At 38.5% G+C, this 18,685-nt stretch overlaps 1 protein-coding gene across 1 annotated transcript in view; it reads left to right on the top strand.

Annotated features, from left to right (window-relative positions):
- The window catches only part of SH2D3C (SH2 domain containing 3C), a 503,667-nt gene that overhangs the window by 203,832 nt on the left and 281,150 nt on the right, over positions 1 to 18,685 (top strand). The gene's annotated exons all lie outside the window — the stretch shown is intronic.

The following is an 18,685-nucleotide window of genomic DNA, read 5'->3' as shown; positions in this document are numbered from 1 at the left end:
CTGATTTCAACTAGGCTGGTGAACAGGTTGTTACTTGCATCCCTTTCGAAGGGTGTCTGACTATCTTTTTATCTTCTTGTTTGCCTTCCAAGCTGATAATGTTTATTTGTGCCCTCTACCAAGTAGGGTGCCTCTGATACCTTGAGTTTTGCTAGTACAACTCCTCCCCTAGCCTCTTTGTTAGCCAACCAATATTGCTTCTTAGCCTGTTCTATCTTCTCTTTTCTATCTCCCACTTTTTCCTACACTACGTCTTTCTTTCAATGATATTGTGCACTTCTGCATTCCACCACTAGCTTTCTTATGTACATTATCTCCATGCCTGGCTCTGCCACATACTTGTTCTGCAGTCTTCATTCGTGCTGTTTTGAGATGCTACCATTCTTCTTCTAGCGATGCTAGAGCCCCGAGTAATTCCTTCAGTTCTTCTGCTTTCACTTCAGTCAACTTCCAGGTCTTCAGCCTGGTCTCTGTTGATTTTAGAGCCTTCTCTGACCACTGCTTGTAGCTGATTGTGGCAAACAGTGGTTTATGCTGTGGGCTGAGTAAGTGTAACTTGACTTTTAAAAACAGAAATGTATATGTGTTTACAAGGATTTGTCAAGTTGTTTTTGTTGACTCCTGGATCATTGAGTCAATTCCATTAAAACTCAGTATGGTAAAACTGTGGGACAAGTTTTAACTTGGGTCCTATAGGAGGGCAAATCCAATTCCACCTGATCTTAGGGTCAACCAAGTTTCAATGGCTTGGACTTGGTGATCCTGCACTTGATGCAATAACACTCACTGCACTTTATATATATTTGTTTGCAAATATATCCATCCATCCACAAACCCTTTCCCCATTTTTGTACATGTGGTGGAGTGTCACTTTCACAATGACAGTCATCTACAGTCAAGAGACACATCACTGGGTGTCTAACCCTGCTGCAGTTGTTCTTCCATGGCACACACTCACACCTATGGTCAACGTAGAGTGTCCAGTCCACCTACTGCATGTCTTTGGAATGTGGGAGGAAACTGGAGCACCCAGAGGAAACCCACATGCACACATGGAGGACATGCAGACTCCACACAGAAGGCACCCCAGCCAATAATAGAACCAAAGAACCTCTTACCATGAATTGACAATGCTATCTGCTGTGCCACTGTGCAGCTGTATGTATATATAATGTAAGAAGTATAACAGTCTGTCTCTGCTCCACTTCCTCTTCTGTTACTACCCTGCACAGGCACAGACCACTGTCATTCCCCTAACTGACATACTATTTTTGTTTGACTGTCATTCCCACACCAGTCTTTTATAACATCATAGCTCAATTACCCCCTTTCACTGTTGTTGTTGTTGTTGCAGCTTTCCTTCTGTTACTATTGCCACAGTTACATTTCTTTTCATGACATAACTATTACTCCTTCATTGTAGAGTTCAGGATTCCCAAGTAGTAGTGTTTTCCTTCAGGAATAGCCATACCTCTTCCATTCATGACAGTGTCTTCCATTATTCCTGTGGAAATTATAGCCATAGTGCCACCTATGAGTAATATAGATGCATTGCCTCAGAATAGTGTAGACCCCTATTGCTTCCCATGAAAAACATAGTTTGTCTGCTTTAACTGAATATCACACTTCAACTGTCTCTTTTGACCAACACATTCTGACTGCCTTTTATGCTTGCTTCACAGCCTTACTGCCTCATCCGAGGATCTGCCCCATATTTCACCTGCCTCAATGTTACCTTTTAATATTGCATTGTAATAGCCTGCACTGTGTACTATAGATGTGTTAACTTTTTCAAACAAAGCATCTCATATGAGTCGCATAAGTGTCATAACTTCAGTGTCTCAAGTAAGACTAACATCAAATATCTCTCATTTGTTGCATCAAGTTCATATTTTAATTTCAGTCTCCATGCAGATTTTAATTTCTTCCTTAATGTAGCCATAGCTGGACATGTGAACTTTGCTGGGATTTGTCTTTTGATTTCTATTCATTCTGTTGTTGTGTCAGTCACCATCAACCTATACTTCCATCCAGAAAAAAAACATTATTCTGGCCTTTGTTCTTTATAAACAAAAAGGAAGAGGTTAAAGAAAGATAACCTTTAAAAATATAGCAGCTCATCAGGTATAGTTTGTCAGTAAGTAAAACAGAAGCTATGGCAAACTCAAATAAAATGTATCAAACCAATGATAGCAAACACTTTTATTGAAAACAATTTTTGTTTGAATATTATTTATATATATATATATATATATATATATATATATATATATATATATATATATATATACATATATGTATATATGTCACTTCCCAAGCACGAAGTTGCACATAACCGAAGACAAAAAGACTGAGACAAGAACTCCAAAACTTCAAATTAAACGAATGACCACATAGTCAACATGTTTCCCATGGTTAGTAAAAACTGGACCAACAACTAACAGACAATACACTGCACCATCTACACTCCCACCCCAGCTAAATATACCAACTCTGGGATTGTACTACAGTGGGGAAAAGGGTAAATTTCTCCTTGTGGACCCAGTGGGTACTTACCATGGGAAACTTGTTGCCTATGTGGTCGTGCGTTTAACTGAAGTTTCGGAGTTCTCATCTCGGGTATCTGGTCTTCGGTTATGTGCGATTTCGTTCTTATAAAGTAGACCCATATATATATATATATATATATATATATATATATATATATTTGTTAACCTGGTAGGTGGGCTTGGTCTATTGACCTTTTCAGCTATGGCCTAGCCTCGTACAGTAGTATACACAGCTGATTTTAACACAATGCAACATATAACAAGTACCTCACCCTACGAATAAGCACAGTTTTATTTTTCGTACACTAACCCCAGCAAATCCTCAGGTTTCTAACTGAGCCTACATCACCTGGATCATAATCAGGACTTTATCTCTGTACACTAACTGGTGATATTAGAGAAATGTGTTTACAAACAACTGCTACAATATCTTGCAGGAAAATCTATTAACTTCTGCCCAGCACAATTTCTGACCTATATATATATATGTATATATATATATATATATATATATATATATATATATATATATATATGTATATATACACACACGTGTGTGGATACACATGATAAAATATTAATAGCAAATATATAAACCAATACTAACAACTATCTATGGAACAATATAGAAAGAACTTCCAACATTTACATTGTTGCTTAATGTTTATAAGGGCGGGAGGCTAAGAATGGTTTGAGTGTAACTCTTTCATTCAAGCCATGCCCTTTATAACTTTGAAATCTTATTATCCATTTGTTTTCTCTTTCCTCTGTATAGTTCTTAATATTCCCCAGTCTATTAGACTTCTTAATCAACTCAAGTGTGGTAAATTTAAATTTATGCAGTGTACCTTTTTGCAATGTATGGTAAGCTAAGGCGTTTGTCTCATTTTCTTTGTTGATTGCATATACATGCTCCCTGACACATTCCCTTAAACTTCTATTAGTTTTGCCCACATAAAAACATGAGCATATCTGACATGAGGCAAGATAGATCACATCTCTCGACTTACAGTCTGCATAGAAGTTAAAGTGAAATAACTGATTGGTGTCAGGGTGTCTAAAATGATTTTCACCAGACATAAAACTACATTGATTGCAGTTTCTACATGGAAAAGTTCCATGTCTATCTGATGTGATCAATCCTTTATTATTATTCTCATAACATAAAAGTCTTTTCAAAGACGTGGTGTTTTTGTAAGAAAAACTTATTTTTTTACCTACTATCTGAGTTATTTTCTCATCAATTGTCAAGATATTCCAATTCCTATGAATTATTTGCTTAACCCTCGAAATCTGATTGGAATAATGGATAGTAAGTCTCTTATATGTTTGCTCACTAGTTTGCTCATTGGTAATGTGTCTCTCTGTCTCTGAATCATTTCTAGTATGTTTATAAAAATATGGTCTGCCCTTATTCTTCCTGTAGTGTCCAGTGGCCTCAAAAACTCTTTGTGTTTCATCTATACTGTAACCTCGTGCTGTTAAGTTATTAGCCAATAGAACATAGAAACATATCATAAAATTCAGCATGTACATTTCTAATTCCATCATTGAGCTCAGAAATATTTAATATACAATAAGTTTCAATATCTTGCAGCATAGTAGTCATCATTTGATCATAAAATATTGTATCTAAAATCACAACTGCTCCCCCTGATAACTATTGCAGGATTTTCTTGTAACCTACTAATACTTTGAAATTCATCATAAGTAAGATTATAAAATAGGGGTTTGTTCTTGGAACTATATAACTCAAACAAATCTCTCTCACAGGCCTTTTCAAAGGCTTCCAAAACTGGATGGCATTGTGGTACAAATGTTGAAGGTTTAACAAACGTATTATATTCAACATTATCAGCATTTCCAAAAATCAGATTTAAACCAACTTGTCGAACAAACATCTTTATATCAAGAATGAAATCGGTTATATCGACTGATTTCAAAGGTATAAAAGATAAACCACGATTCAATAAGGATCTTTCATAGTCGGTTAAAACATACTTAGAAATATTTACTACTAGTTCCTCATTTGTGGCTTCAGTACCTTTTTCTTGTATTCTGTGTTCTCCTCGATCATTTTTCTCTTTCTCACAGTACCTTCTGGTGACCAACTCGGTTGCGATACCTTCTGTATCGGTAGAGGGAAGGAAAAAGAACCACTACTGTCTGTAGAATCAAAATGCTTGCTTTTGGCGCCAAGATCTTTATGTGTATTAACTGTTGATGGCATTACCTCAATGTTGGTGCTGGTAGATCCATTTGTTAAAGAAACATTATCGTCAATGAATGTATCAGAGCTTCTTGGCGTTGTATCAGGTACCTGTACATTTGCCTTAGCTTACCATACATTGCAAAAAGGTACACTGCATAAATTTAAATTTACCACACTTGAGTTGATTAAGAAGTCTAATAGACTGGGGAATATTAAGTACTATACAGAGGAAAGAGAAAACAAATGGATAATAAGATTGCAAAGTTATAAAGGGCATGGCTTGAATGAAAGAGTTACACTCAAACCATTCTTAGCCGCCCGCCCTTATAAACATTAAGCAACAATGTAAATGTTGGAAGTTCTTTCTATATTGTTCCATAGATAGTTGTTAGTATTGGTTTATATATTTGCTATTAATATTTTATCATGTGTATCCACACACGTGTGTGTATATATATATATATATATATATATATATATATATATATATATATATATTTTTTTTTATATATATTTTTGTATATTTTTTTTATGTGGGTTCAGTGTATGTGTGTGTGCATATGGATATATACATATATATCTATATATATTTTTTACAGTTTTTATATTTATGTATAGATATTTTATTATTTACATGCATCAGTAATGCTTTAATCAAGTCTATGTCTTTAAATCTATAATTAGTTAATTGATAGGTGTGTTCATAAAATGGCATAAAGCATTTAGTTTTTGTTAAAGCAGTCATTGAAGTCTGAAGAAGCGTTCTAGCAATGTGAAAGCGCTTACTTTTTAACTGCAGTGGAATAAAACAGAGTTTCAATTTAAAGCTGTCGTGGTGTAGCCTCTTCTGTTGTTAAACATTCCATTGAAAATTAGTTAACTTATAACCAACTCCACCTCAACCCTCAAAAAACAAGTTGCTCCTTTTTCTCCTTCTTTATATGATGCAAACCAACGGTAATGTCACAATATGATCAAATAACAGCACCATGTTATAAGTCATCTCCCACACCAAATTACTGGGACTTATAACTGATCAACTAAAATTTGACTTTCATATTCATAATTTGATTAAAAAAAACATGAAAACCTAGTCATGCTCTATCATGCAAAAAAAAAAAAACCCATCACCTTGCAAATTAGAACTACTCTGGCAAGTACTTATCTCCTGCCTTCCCTATTGTATGCTGCACCCATCTTTACTAATCTACAAATCACTCACAAAACAAAACTAGAACTCTGTTACAATAACATGGCCAAGTTTGTTGTAAACTGTCTTCATAATTCACATCACTAAGATACTAAGATGTTTTTAAATCCCTAAATTGCCTGAAGTTTCACTCATACCTCTAGTATACTCATCTTCTTCAGGCCCATAAAATGATACATAAACTTATAATTTGCCTAGCTATCAGCCCCTTTCTAAATCACTATATAACAAACTGTGTGCTATGTTCCTCCAAAAAACAACTACTTGCAATCTACAAACTGCAGAAACCCATAGAACATTCTCTTTATTCAAATTCTGCTGCAAAAACTGGAACAACATTCTTATGGATATTAGGGTAACACCTAACACTTACTTGTTCCAACACTTAAAAAAGTTCCTCCCCCAATCCTGGCTGTGCACATGCATCCCCCCTGGTTGAATTAAACCCCGTATACGCACCATACTCTCCACTTATACTCTTCTTTTACTATGTCCTACTATCCCAAACTCCCCATAGTACTAACCTTCCTGTCTCTCTAAATTTATTACCATCACCTTAGACTCTTAACTCTTATTTTGCATAACTATTCTGTTTTTCTACAATCATATCTATCTCCACTAGTTGAAGGTTGTGCGTTAGGGCTGGCAACTCAGCATGTAAAAATCAACTGCCAGTCATTAGTGGACTGGACTTCCGCTGTGGCGACCCCTAACCGAGAAAAGCTGAAAGACACACCAACATATCAATCTCCATCATTATATATCTCACATTGATTCTGCCTGCCTAACTTTTGCTTCCACCTAACTAGATAGTCAAGAAATTCTCCTAAAACTCTCTGTATTCTCCTGCCATTTATTGCCATGAAATGTTTCAGCAAAGCCTTCCATTGTATTACCCTGTTATACTTTCACTTATTTAAAATTTACTGCCCAGTTTTGCTTCGTTATATAATCTCTTTCTATTGTTTTCTCTGTACTGTAATGAACTTCTTTGATTAAGAACTGAATGAATAATATATTATTAAATTGTATGGAGCTTCTCTCCCCAGGCCTTCACAGAAAATGGGTGTGTACCCAGTCAGACTTTCTTGGTAAACAAATGTCAAACAAATTATATAAAGATTGTTGAACAAACTTGATCTCACTTTGAGGGCTTTACTTAAATTTTTTCATTCAGACATTAAAGGAATGAGAGGAAAGAATTGTTTTAACAGCTTAGAAGCTTTGTTCCTTTATACTTATTATGTTACTATATATATATATATATATATATATATATATATATATATATATATTATAATTATAAATTTATTGGGGGACTTGATAATGATATATAAATGTATGTATGATGATGCTTTTGATGCTAGTGTAGGAATTTCTAGGGGTAGGCGTCTTTTGAAAAATAGCAATAATAATTGTTTTGACATTAAATCAAGTAAAACTAGTTTTTTTAGGGGAAATTATTTTCACTGCAGGGCTATTAGATGGCAGAATTTACTTTCAATTAGAATAAGGAAGAAAGTGACTTTGTCTCAATTTAAATGAAGTTAGTGCAGTTGGGTAGGGGGGAGGGCATTCGATTGTAGATTATTTGGTGCCAAACTCTTTGAAGGCCCTTCGTGGCTGTGTGTTTGTAGTGAACATTGAAAATAATGCAAATACTTGGTTGGATAAGAGAAGGTACTACTTTAACATCGATTATATAAGTCGTGTTCCTCATAAGTCTATGGGGCACAGAATTAGTTGAACTTGCAAACTTATGAACAGTTGTTTCTTCTGGGTGCTTTCATGTCACTCTGTAACTTTGATTTTGTTACGCTGTGGCCAGAGCAGCAATATTCATAATGTGCTCAACCTGTTCTTCGTTAAGGAAAATTTGCCACAGGTTCTTCTGGATGCCCCATTCTACAGTAGATAGGTCCTCTTTGAGAAGTCTTCTTATTACACCATAGAAGACATACAAAATATGAAATAGGTTTTCACTATTGTTAGGGTCTTTATAACACTCTCCCAGTTTCCTGCTGTTCTTCTTCTATACTAGCCCAGGGTTCAAAGAAGCCTTCTCACAGGCAAAGAAGGATGGTAAAAAGTTAACCAGTTTTTCCTGTCTTTGTCCATCTTTGTGATTTTATCAAGCCTACTTGGAAGCAGACATCACAGGGAAATCTGCAATTTGATTTATTTATTTGATGTTTGTTAACTGAGTAAGTGAACTGATCCAATGACCCTTTTCAACCATGACCTGGGCTAAGTTGGCAGTGCAATACACATATAAAAAGAAAAATATATATACAATAAGTTGCAAACAGATTAAATAATACATATAACATAAAGCATACTGAGTTAATAAAGAATATGTGTTTGGTGTAATTGGCTACGAAATCAAAGTTTGGTTGAGGTTCAGAGCCTTCTCTTCCTATTATGCTATGATCTTTGCTGATTCATTTAGTGCGTCTGCATGAGTGTGCTTCAGCGAACAATGAAATCATAGTTATTGCAGGGTCATCAGTTTCTACTGGTCCTTCTGATGTTATTCCCCTATCATTGGGCTCAGTTGAGAAATTGCTCACTATGCCCACTACTATCATTATAGGGTTTCCTTTCTTGCCACTTATCCCATCACAGATTCTGAAGACTGGCACTTTATTTGTGGAATGGAGAGTCTATGCAAGGTCTCTCCCAGTGTCAAGCAAAGGGGAACATTAAAAAGATAGGATTATATATAAACTTGTTTTAAGCTGAGGGCAGTGTGGTCTCCAAGCTCTGAAAAGGGAGTTGAGACCTGAGTCACTCCTGTTCTAGTCATTAACCAGTCATTGGTTTGATTTTTGAATATCAGGGTGACATACCTTTTTGCATTATGCAAAGAAGTGATGTAGGACTGAAAGTAGGACATCAAATGGGGAATCACCCTTGTAGCTGTTCATATCTAGGGTGAGTAATTGCACATGTAGGTTCATTGTTATACAACCAGTCCCCTTCTGATGTTCAGAAAATTTGAAGTTTGTTTGTTGAAGGATGAAGGTCTTCCAGTTATGGGACACTCTGGTGATTGAACCTGTTCACCACAGAAGTGAATATAGAACTAATCAAGTTCTGATTTGTGCGGTAAGCTAGAGTGGGTTTACAATGGATACCTTCCTTTCTTCTTTGACTAGAGAGAGAGTTATGTATGCCTTCACACTTAGAAACTTAAGACCAAGACTCAGGTTCTTGGGTCCCTGGATGTGCAGTGGTGTGTTAGTGTATGCATGATGCAAGAGTCCACCTTGCTTAACTTCTTAACTGGCTCCTCCTTTAGAGTCATCGTCCTTTCCATATGTTCCATCGGAGGTCTTGATTGTCATTTAGACTGTTGGAAAGCCTTCCGATAATCACACAGGCCAGGGTATCCACAAACATTGTGTACAATCAGATAAATGACTTGTGAGCACTATGTATTAGACAAAGTCCTCATTTTACCATGGCACATAAAATGGATCTCGACTAATGCCATGGACAGAAGTACATCCACTGACTACATTGATGAAAAGAATTAGCACACCCATATGTAGAGTCACAAACATGTTCTACTGTATATTTTGGAGGTGAAAAAGGCATAGTCTACCACATGGTGTGAAGATTTTATCATAGGATCATAGGAGGTCACTAGGCTACTGTCACTGGGGCCCTTACAAGCCTAGCCAAGAGTTTATCCCCAAAAAAGAAAGTTCAGTCAGCACCTGTCACCCCAGTCAATGAGAGACACAGGTGAAACCCCTGGTACAAATTTGTGGTTTCCCAGCCACTCATCAAGGTTGCGCTTGAAGAGGGTCAGCGACATACTTTGTTTGACGTGTATGGGGAGTCTGTTCCAGAGATGAGACAGCACCTGGAAGAAAACCTGTCTCTCCAGCAGGATTTTTTTGTGTTGTGTATTAGATTTAAGCCTTCTGATTGGGTAATATGAGAGGAGTTAGACTTACGGATATGGATCATCTCTAGTAGGGTAGGGTCCGAGATTGCCTTATAGGTGAGACACAGATCAGCTCAGAGCAATCCATACGATACCGAGTAAAGTGATAGTGATTTGACCCTGTTCACATAGGGCAGGTGTTGGAGGCCATGGATTCTCTTTGTGAGGTTTTTCTGTGGCCTTTTCAGTTGGTGCAGGTGTTTGGAGAGGTACATACCAAATGGGGTATTGTACTCAATTATTGGCCTAATGAGGGAGGAGTACAGAGATGCAATAACATCCTTTTTTCTGGATACAATCCCTTTACTTATGAGATGAACCAAGTAAAAGGCTTTTCTGACCACTGCCGCTGCATGATGGTCGAATGTGAAATTATGGTCAACCTGTGTACCCAGGTCTCTCACCACAGGTTGTGCACTTAGGGGTTTGCTGCAGATGTGCTAAACAGTAGGAACCATGTTTTTGCAGAAAGTATGATAATACATTTTTTTGCATTTAACTTAAGGCCATGACTTTGGCACCAGTCATTTGTTGCTGTGAACTCTTGTAGTATGTTAACATCATTTGGGTTGTCAGTGACAGCACCCAGTTTACAGTTGTCCACAAACCTAGTCAGCCACAGGGCTTTTGTCTTTGCCTGGACCTCTGAGAAATAGATGCCAAACAGTAGTGATCCCAGGAGTGATCCCTGGGGGACACCACCAGTGACAAGTCTGCTGTCAGAGGTAGAGGCACCTATTTTGAACTTGTGGGTCCTATCAGTAAGCCAGTTGGCCACCCACCTGATGAGATAGGGATTTACACCAAGTTATGTTAGCTTTTCAATGATGACCGAGTGGGGGATTGTGTCAAAGGCTTTGGCCAAGTCAAGGTAAGCTGTATGTACTGATTTTCCCTCATCGAGGGCCTTGGTGACAGTCTCAAAAAAGTCAACCAGGTTCAACAGGGAAGATCTGCCCTTGACAAATCCGAACTGAATGGGGTTTAGTGCTTAGAGATTGCCTATGTCCTTGTTTATGAAGTCCATAATAATGCACTCCATGGCATTACAGATCAAACTTGTCAAGCTAATGGGGTGATAGTTTCCAGGGTCAGTAGTGGCACCACCTTTGTGAAAGGGGATGACAATGGCAGTTCTCCACTCTGCTGGAATGAAGCCTGTACTTAGGCTATGGTTGAATAGGGTGCCCAATGGTGAGGCTAGTTCTTGCTGGAAATGGTGCAGAATACAGCCTGGGTGTTCTTTGCCTTGCATAGGGCCTTTAACACTTGATCTACAGAAGTGTGACATACAGGAAATGTATCAGGGATGCTGAATGGGCTTTTGGGGGGGACAGAGGAGTGAAGTTTGTGCTGAACCTATCTGCTAGCAGGTTGGCTTAGTCAACAAAATCAGTGTAAGTAGTACCATTAAGAACCAATTCGGAACAAACCTGGGCTTTGCTATGGAGGTTCCTGACATAACTGAAAAAGACTTTGTGGTTATCCTTTGTTTCGGAGGCTAGTTTTGATTCATAATTGGCTTTGGAGGTTTTCACTAGTGATATAATTTGCTTGTTGAGGCTAAGGAGGGAGTTTTTCCATTTGGGAATTTGTGTCTTTTTACCCTTTAAAAACAGTTTCTTCCTTTTGTTGTAAAACCTGTTTATAGAGGATGTCCACCAGATAGGTTTGTGTTTCCTTGAGGAGCAGGTTTTAGTTCTCTTGGATATGGCTGAGTCCATGCAGTTGTACAGGTGCTTGTATACTGCAGTGGCATACTGTTCAACATAGTTGTCTGCATCCTCTGAGGGGGTGGTGGTGTAAAGCTACTGATACCCTCCCTTAAAAGGTTGTAGTCAGCTTTTGAGAAGTTTCTTAGCCTGGTTATGGCTGGGGGGGTTGGATGGGATAGAAACTTCAAATGAGGCAGACCGATGGTCTTCTCTCACCAAGGAAGAACTTACTATGGGGATAGTGCAGCAGTTGCCTGTGTTGGTGAGAACCAAGTCTAGAATGTTATCTCTTCTTTTGGGGGGATGAAACAAGCTGGTCTAGTGCATTAGAACTTATGAAGTCAAGGAACCATTGGGTGAGTGCATTAGAGTAGGAATAGTTCACCCAGTCTGTGGTGGGGTAGTTGAAGTCACTAATGATCAGGGTGTTAGGGGGTACCTTGATGGAGTCAAGTAGGTCCAGGTAGGAGGAGGAGTGGGTGTCCTGAGTCTTGGAAGGGGGTCTGTAACTGGCTATAACTTGGACAGGTGTCTTGCCAACTGTCAGTTGCACCTGGAGTAGTTCTAATGCATCATGCTGGAAAACCACTCTGGAGGTGTGCTTGTCTTTAATGAAAATAGAGACTTCACCACCCTTAGTCTTACCGACCTCATTTTGTGGTCATAATGTGTGGAATGAGGTATAGCCTATTAAGGCAGGGGTGCTCTCCACAGCCTTGAACCAAGTTTCCATGACTGCACAGATGTTGGCATCTTTCAGTACGAAGAGAGCCTCCAGTGAGTGCATTTTCTGGTTAAGGCTCCTAGCGTTAAGCAGCATGACCTTCAATTTGCTTTTTGACAGATCCTTTATGTTGGAAAATTTGTCTTTGGGACATTGCCTTAAAAAGGCACAATAAGGGAGGCAAGAGCCTTGGTTAGAATCCTGAATCCCAGGGCTGATAATTGGAGGTTATCTCTGGCAAAGCACTGAGGTCTGTCAACCATGTCATCCCAGGCAGACAGATACTGAATCCCCTTGAAATGACACCAAAAACTAAGCCAATTGTTGAAGTCAATTATTTTTTGTTGGTACTGTGGTATCATTCTTGATGAAGGTATGATGCTGCTTAGGGCTAGGGTCATACCTGACTGGGACACACACATTGAGAGCTCAATCATGTCTCTCTTCATATAGTCCAGGGAGATACGTCTCAAGTCATTCATGGGGACATTGTTGTGTCTCACAATTGAGTCGCCAGTGACTAGTATGTTTGGTTTATTATTATATTTTATGAGCTGTGTTTGTGAGATACTGGTGTGTTGTCTGCTGTCTGTGATGTGTTTGGTATTGTGAGTGGAATGTTTGTGAGTGTGTTTTGGAGGTCTCTGCTGTTTAGGTAAGTTTTTATTGAGGACCTCTGCATATGTAGGTGTGTGTTGTGTTTGACTATGTGATGTGGGTGGTGTGGTGTTTGTGCAGGAAATCTCCTCTTTGTCAGGAGTACTGACTGTGGGTGTGAGAGAGCATGGATTCCAGGTCACTGATACAGATGCATTTCTCGCAAATAGAAGAATTATGTATTAGGAAAAGAGGGTTGTCAGTGAAAATTAGGCAGTTGCTACACTGTCTCAGTATGCCCATGTTGAACAGGTTGGCAGGAGAAACTGATGGGAATTGTCCAGACAGTGTTCTGAAACTTGGATGGACTTATGGAGAGAGGGTTTTGATAAGGGTTTGTCTGCAAGAGTGTAGATGACAAAAAAACTTCTTAAATGTAAAAGAACTGGCCTGAAGCCCATGTGCTAAAACCAAAACTAAGATGCTTAGAATAACAGACAAATTTAATCAAACTACTAACAATCAGTAATAAATATAGCAGAATAAAAGCACTTCAACACTTAAGAGCAAGCAGCAAGGCAAAATAAGGTAATAAAGTAGGAAGAGCACAATTACAGCAAAAGCTGTTAAATAAAGTGTTTTTTTTTTTTTTAGTTCAGAAGGAAGAAACAGAAGATAATTCAAGATTAAAAAACTAAGGGGGTTGGCCTTCCCAAATGATCACACTGTACTCAGTAGAGTGAACAAATGTGATAGGACTGGTACGAGTGTCCAAAATCAAATTTACAGCAGGGGCAGGCAGTTCCAAAGCCACCAATTTTAAGACTACAATAGCACTTGGGCGGAGGGTAGGGAAATCAAAATGCAGACACAGAGACCAGCAATATCAACCAAATAAATAAATGCAGCACAGTTTTGTTAACTATCACTGAAACAGATTAAGTACAAAAAAGTATACTTATATAAGTATTCAATTCAGGAAAGGGGTATGGAGTAACAGTATGCAGAATGAAGATGCTAGTCCTATTATACACACTACATATTAAGCATGACATCATGCATATGTAAACTAAACTAAGTGGAAACACTAAACATACCAGCAGTAAGTGGAACAGTGTACAGTATGTCAGGCCAAGTGGCCTGCCATAGGAATCCTTGCAGAAGGTTGGTGCAGTTCATCAGATGTTTTTCCTACACATAAATCCTAAGTACTCCAGTACAGCAATAGAAACTGTCTTTTGTGCCATGGCCCTTGATGTTGTGTTTTTAGGGAGAGGAATAGGGGAGGAAGGGTGTGACAACAACTAGAAGTGGAATGTTTGAGAATATGCCAGTTTGCACACCCAGTCATGTTATTTTTTTGCATAATTTGGATTTGACATTATTGTCGATAAAGAATAATATGATCATAATTTATATGTAAAGCAATCTGCATACACATACATTCATAGTGATGAACAGTAGGAATAAGATAAGAGTCCACAGTGTTTCATAATGTGTACCCTACTGTTATAATGAATAGGCCATTTATGGTAAGAATATGAACAGGCTGTGTTCAAGTTCATGTCACTTGTTAATAGCCACATGAATAGCTCCTGGTGTGTTGGGACTATAATATATATGAGCCTGTGTGTACACCTATATACCTACATGGTGCAATTTGCCATCACAATGACTGCACTGTTGCATATGTATGTATATCTGGGTTTACTATCATTTGTGCGAATGACATTCTGTCAGCACGTATGCTGCCGAAAATTAGAATGTCGTGCACAAAATGAAAAGTGTATGGGATAGTCAAAGACACTTGTGTGAATGCAGTAGTGCATTCGCATAAGTGTGTTTGACTATATGTATGGCGATTGCGGTACAGTGGGGAGTGGAAATTCATCCATATCCCCACTGTAGCTCTATCTCAGAGTTGGAATATATTAGTAGCAGGGGATGGGGGGGTGCAGCCCCCCACAGGGGGGTGATTTGTCATATAGGAGTTTGATTTACACGAGCTCCTATGCAGCTATCATGTGATATTTTTCGTCGCAATGTCGACTCAAATGTGTTGATCATTTGGGTCGACATTGTGTCGGAGTGGAGAGTAGGGTTTCGGTGTTTATTTTCGTTATTCCGAACAGCAAATGTTTTGCTTTTCGCAATAATGATAGTAAACCTCTGTGTGTGTATGTGTGTGTGTGTGTGTGTGTGTGTGTGTGTGTGTGTGTGTGTGTGTGTGTGTGTGTGTGTGTGTGTGTATGTGTGTGTGTGTGTCTGCACTAAAACACATGTGTATCTATATTGGTTTGGGGGATAACAGTGATGAAAGGTGAGGCTGTCTAACTTGGACAGACTATGTGTGGACAAGGGCAAGCAGTATATTATACTACATGTCTTGTTAATTACATAAAGTACTGCTTAACTGCAGATAAATAGCAGACCAAGACTGGCACACTATACATATCTGTAATGACATGGGGATGGCAGTACACCATTGTAAATCTGCTAATTTACAAACATAACAGTGAGAAATTCATGAAAGGAACTACCTAATTTGCTATGCATGTGGAACAGGGTTAATTTAAATAATATTGTATTGAAGGTATCAGTAGCTATAGTGGCTACCATTGGAGGGAATTGTGTCATGCCAGTATGTGTATTGTGTCAGTGTGTGTGTGTATGATCCACCATACAGTGTAGTTGCATCACCATATTTCTGTGAGTGGCACACTGTCCAATACATGCTCCATTGCACAGCTATTAAAGTATACTGCTGTATGCAGTATTAAAGAGACATCTGCTAGTACTGTTGTTCAGCAGTGCTGTTCTGAGCAAAAATTCAGTTATGCAGGACCGTCATTTTTGCTTTTTTGGCATTTAGCTCACATCTGTAACCCTTAAATGTTGACCTCTACATGTTGCACTAATGTCTTTGTGAGTCATGGATGGTGGTCAGTCTTCATTTACATGCATACTTTGTATGTGGACATTTCCAGGTAAGCAGTTGTGCATGTACAAATTCCTTGCAGAAGCATCATTTCTGCAAATTATTTGGAAGTATAGTATTTGTTTTAGTTGGCACCAACCCAATGGAATTTGAGTTTATGAATCCAAGCCATATTATGTTGCAGGTGGTAGGCTTCCAGGTGATTCCCACCTAACTTGGGCACCTGTTTAACATGGGTGTTAGCTAGTTCAAGATCAAGGGGCATGTTTCAGCAGTGGTATATCCTTGTGGCAGCAGAACTGAGTTTTGCATCTTAGTCCATCTTGAGAAACTATCATTCACATTTGGATTTGAATTCTCTAAACAGTGACTTTACCATTTCTGGCATAACACAGGCTTCTCAAGCAGTTCCTCAAGGGAGTTTTGTATCTTTACCCATCTTGAGAAACTATCCTCCACATTTGAATTTCACCTTCTTAAACACCGACATTACCCTTTGTGGCATAACACAGGCTTCTCGAGCAGTTCCTTAAGAGAGCTCTGCACCTTTGCCCATCCTGAGAAACTGTCCTCCACATTCGGATTTGATCTCCCTAAACAAGAATGTTACCCATTCTCCATTTGAGCTAGGTAGTTCAATGGGTTTTAGTTTACATCTTGAAAGAAACTTTTCTTGGTAACTATTATTCAACTCACAGGATTTCTGAGCTGTAGACCCTGATTTTTAAAAAAATGATTGGTCTTTAACAAATCTTTATATCCCTCAGGATGATTGCATGTTTCCTCCTGAGAATGGTCTCATTGCTGTCATTAAACCTGTTTGTTAATGTAGGAGAGAGAGCCCTTCATATGCCTGATGCTCATTTATTATCTGAAGTTTAACTTGAGGTGAAGCCATCACTATAGTAAGATGAACTAGCTGTGTGTCTTCTTCTCTCAGATTAAAGATGGCTAAATTAAACCTAACAAGTTTAAACCGCTGGATTGCTAACTGCATTATTTTTGATCATATGATGGCTAACTACCCCTTGACCAGTCTGTTTAAGGCTACCAGGTATGTAACTGTTTCAAGAATGTGAACATTTGTGCCATCATCGCATGGATGCTGGTAATACCTTCATCAATAATTACTGCCTGACCATGTTTCCAGGAGCTGAGCCTTTGCGGAAACCTCAGTGTTTCAGAAATAAGCCTTCTCTGCCCTTAATTTTCAGCTGATTTGGCCAATCCCTTCCTCAGAGACATTTATTAAGCTGCTTGGGATTTTTTACAACTGTTTTCTGCTGTTGCAAGCCCACCCATTAGGATACTCACATATTTGTTATTGCTTATTCCAATGGGGCTACTGCAGCAGGCCCATTGGAGTAAGCTATAAGAGATACGTGAGTACTTTATATGATTTTGTTAAGTGAGTGAGCTATGTGCTCTGGTACATGCTATCTGTCTACCATTCCAGTATCCCTAAATAGTGTCTGCACCTGTCTTGTAGATGGATTCTGAATAAGATCTTGTAGGTGCATAATGTTTAACCTTGTGGTTTCATCTTCCCACTGTTGGTGGACTTATTCAGTTTCAGTGGGGATCAGAAATGGAAAGCATGAAGCTGTGTGCATCTTCATAGAACTCTTATTGCATATACCAATGGGAGATATGCACATATATATGTGGAATCATAAAAATTCCTAATACAAGTATTATGGCGCATACCAATGGGAGATGCACACACATATATGTGGAATCAGAAGAAAATTGTGACAAAAAAAGGGTTCTGAGAAGGGGAAATTCCAACCATTACCAAAGATCAGCTGATCTGCAGTGGTGGTCCTGCGGTAGCATTGTCTCCTCACAGTAAGACGCTGTCCAGTTCGATTCTCAGCTAGAGCATTTTCTGTGTGGGTGGGCATACCTTCGTTGAAGGTTGTGCATCAGGGCTGGTAACTCGGCACATAAAAATCAACTACCAATCATTAGCGGACCGGAGTTCCGCTGTGGCGACCCCTAAAAGCCGAAAGACACAAACAAACCAAAGATCAGCTGATATGATGAGTACATGTCTCTGTAATAACCTACATGTGCGCACAGATGCGCACGCACACACACACATACATACACACACACACCCACACACACGAGCGTGCACGTACGCTTTTTCTCTCTACTTCCTCTGTTTATATTTTGTCTTTCCCCTTAGGAATTCCTGACACAACTACTTGCAATCATTGATGCTGGTTTGCTAGTTACTAGCTCACTCAAGCCTGTAGTCTTTTTTTGTGTACTTTCAGTCAACACTCATAACTCCTTATGATGTTCATAACTTTTTGGGTTCTGGCTTCTTTAGTGAAGTGTCTTACTAGCTAATAACAGGTAATATTAGAAAGAGGAACAAGTTATTAACAAAATGACACTACGATTGTTAGACTAGGATGCCCTGCAGTAGAGATATTACTCACTGTTTGGCACTTACTGTTCATATTTTCTTATTCATGTTCATATTTTCATAAATGAGAGACCTCTATGTTGTTGATGGGTATAGTGCAAATGCCATGATGGGAGACAGAAAATGCATTGTCAATGTCCATTTATATCACATTATATTGGAGATGTCGCTAGTTGCTTTTTTTTAGTAATTATGAAAATAAGCAATATAAAACTTACAAACTATTGCATGACATCAAGTGAAGCATTAGACATTGTTGCAGAAAACTATCATTGATATTTGCACATCTAGAGAGATATTCAACAGTATTTATATTGCTAATTGTGCAATTATTCATATGTTTTCATA

This window comes from Protopterus annectens, chromosome 16.part0 (assembly GCF_019279795.1).
Source record: "Protopterus annectens isolate FY-2018-M chromosome 16.part0, PAN1.0, whole genome shotgun sequence".
NCBI classification, from domain to species: Eukaryota; Metazoa; Chordata; order Ceratodontiformes; family Protopteridae; genus Protopterus; species Protopterus annectens.
This window is presented reverse-complemented; position numbering and strand designations above follow the sequence as displayed.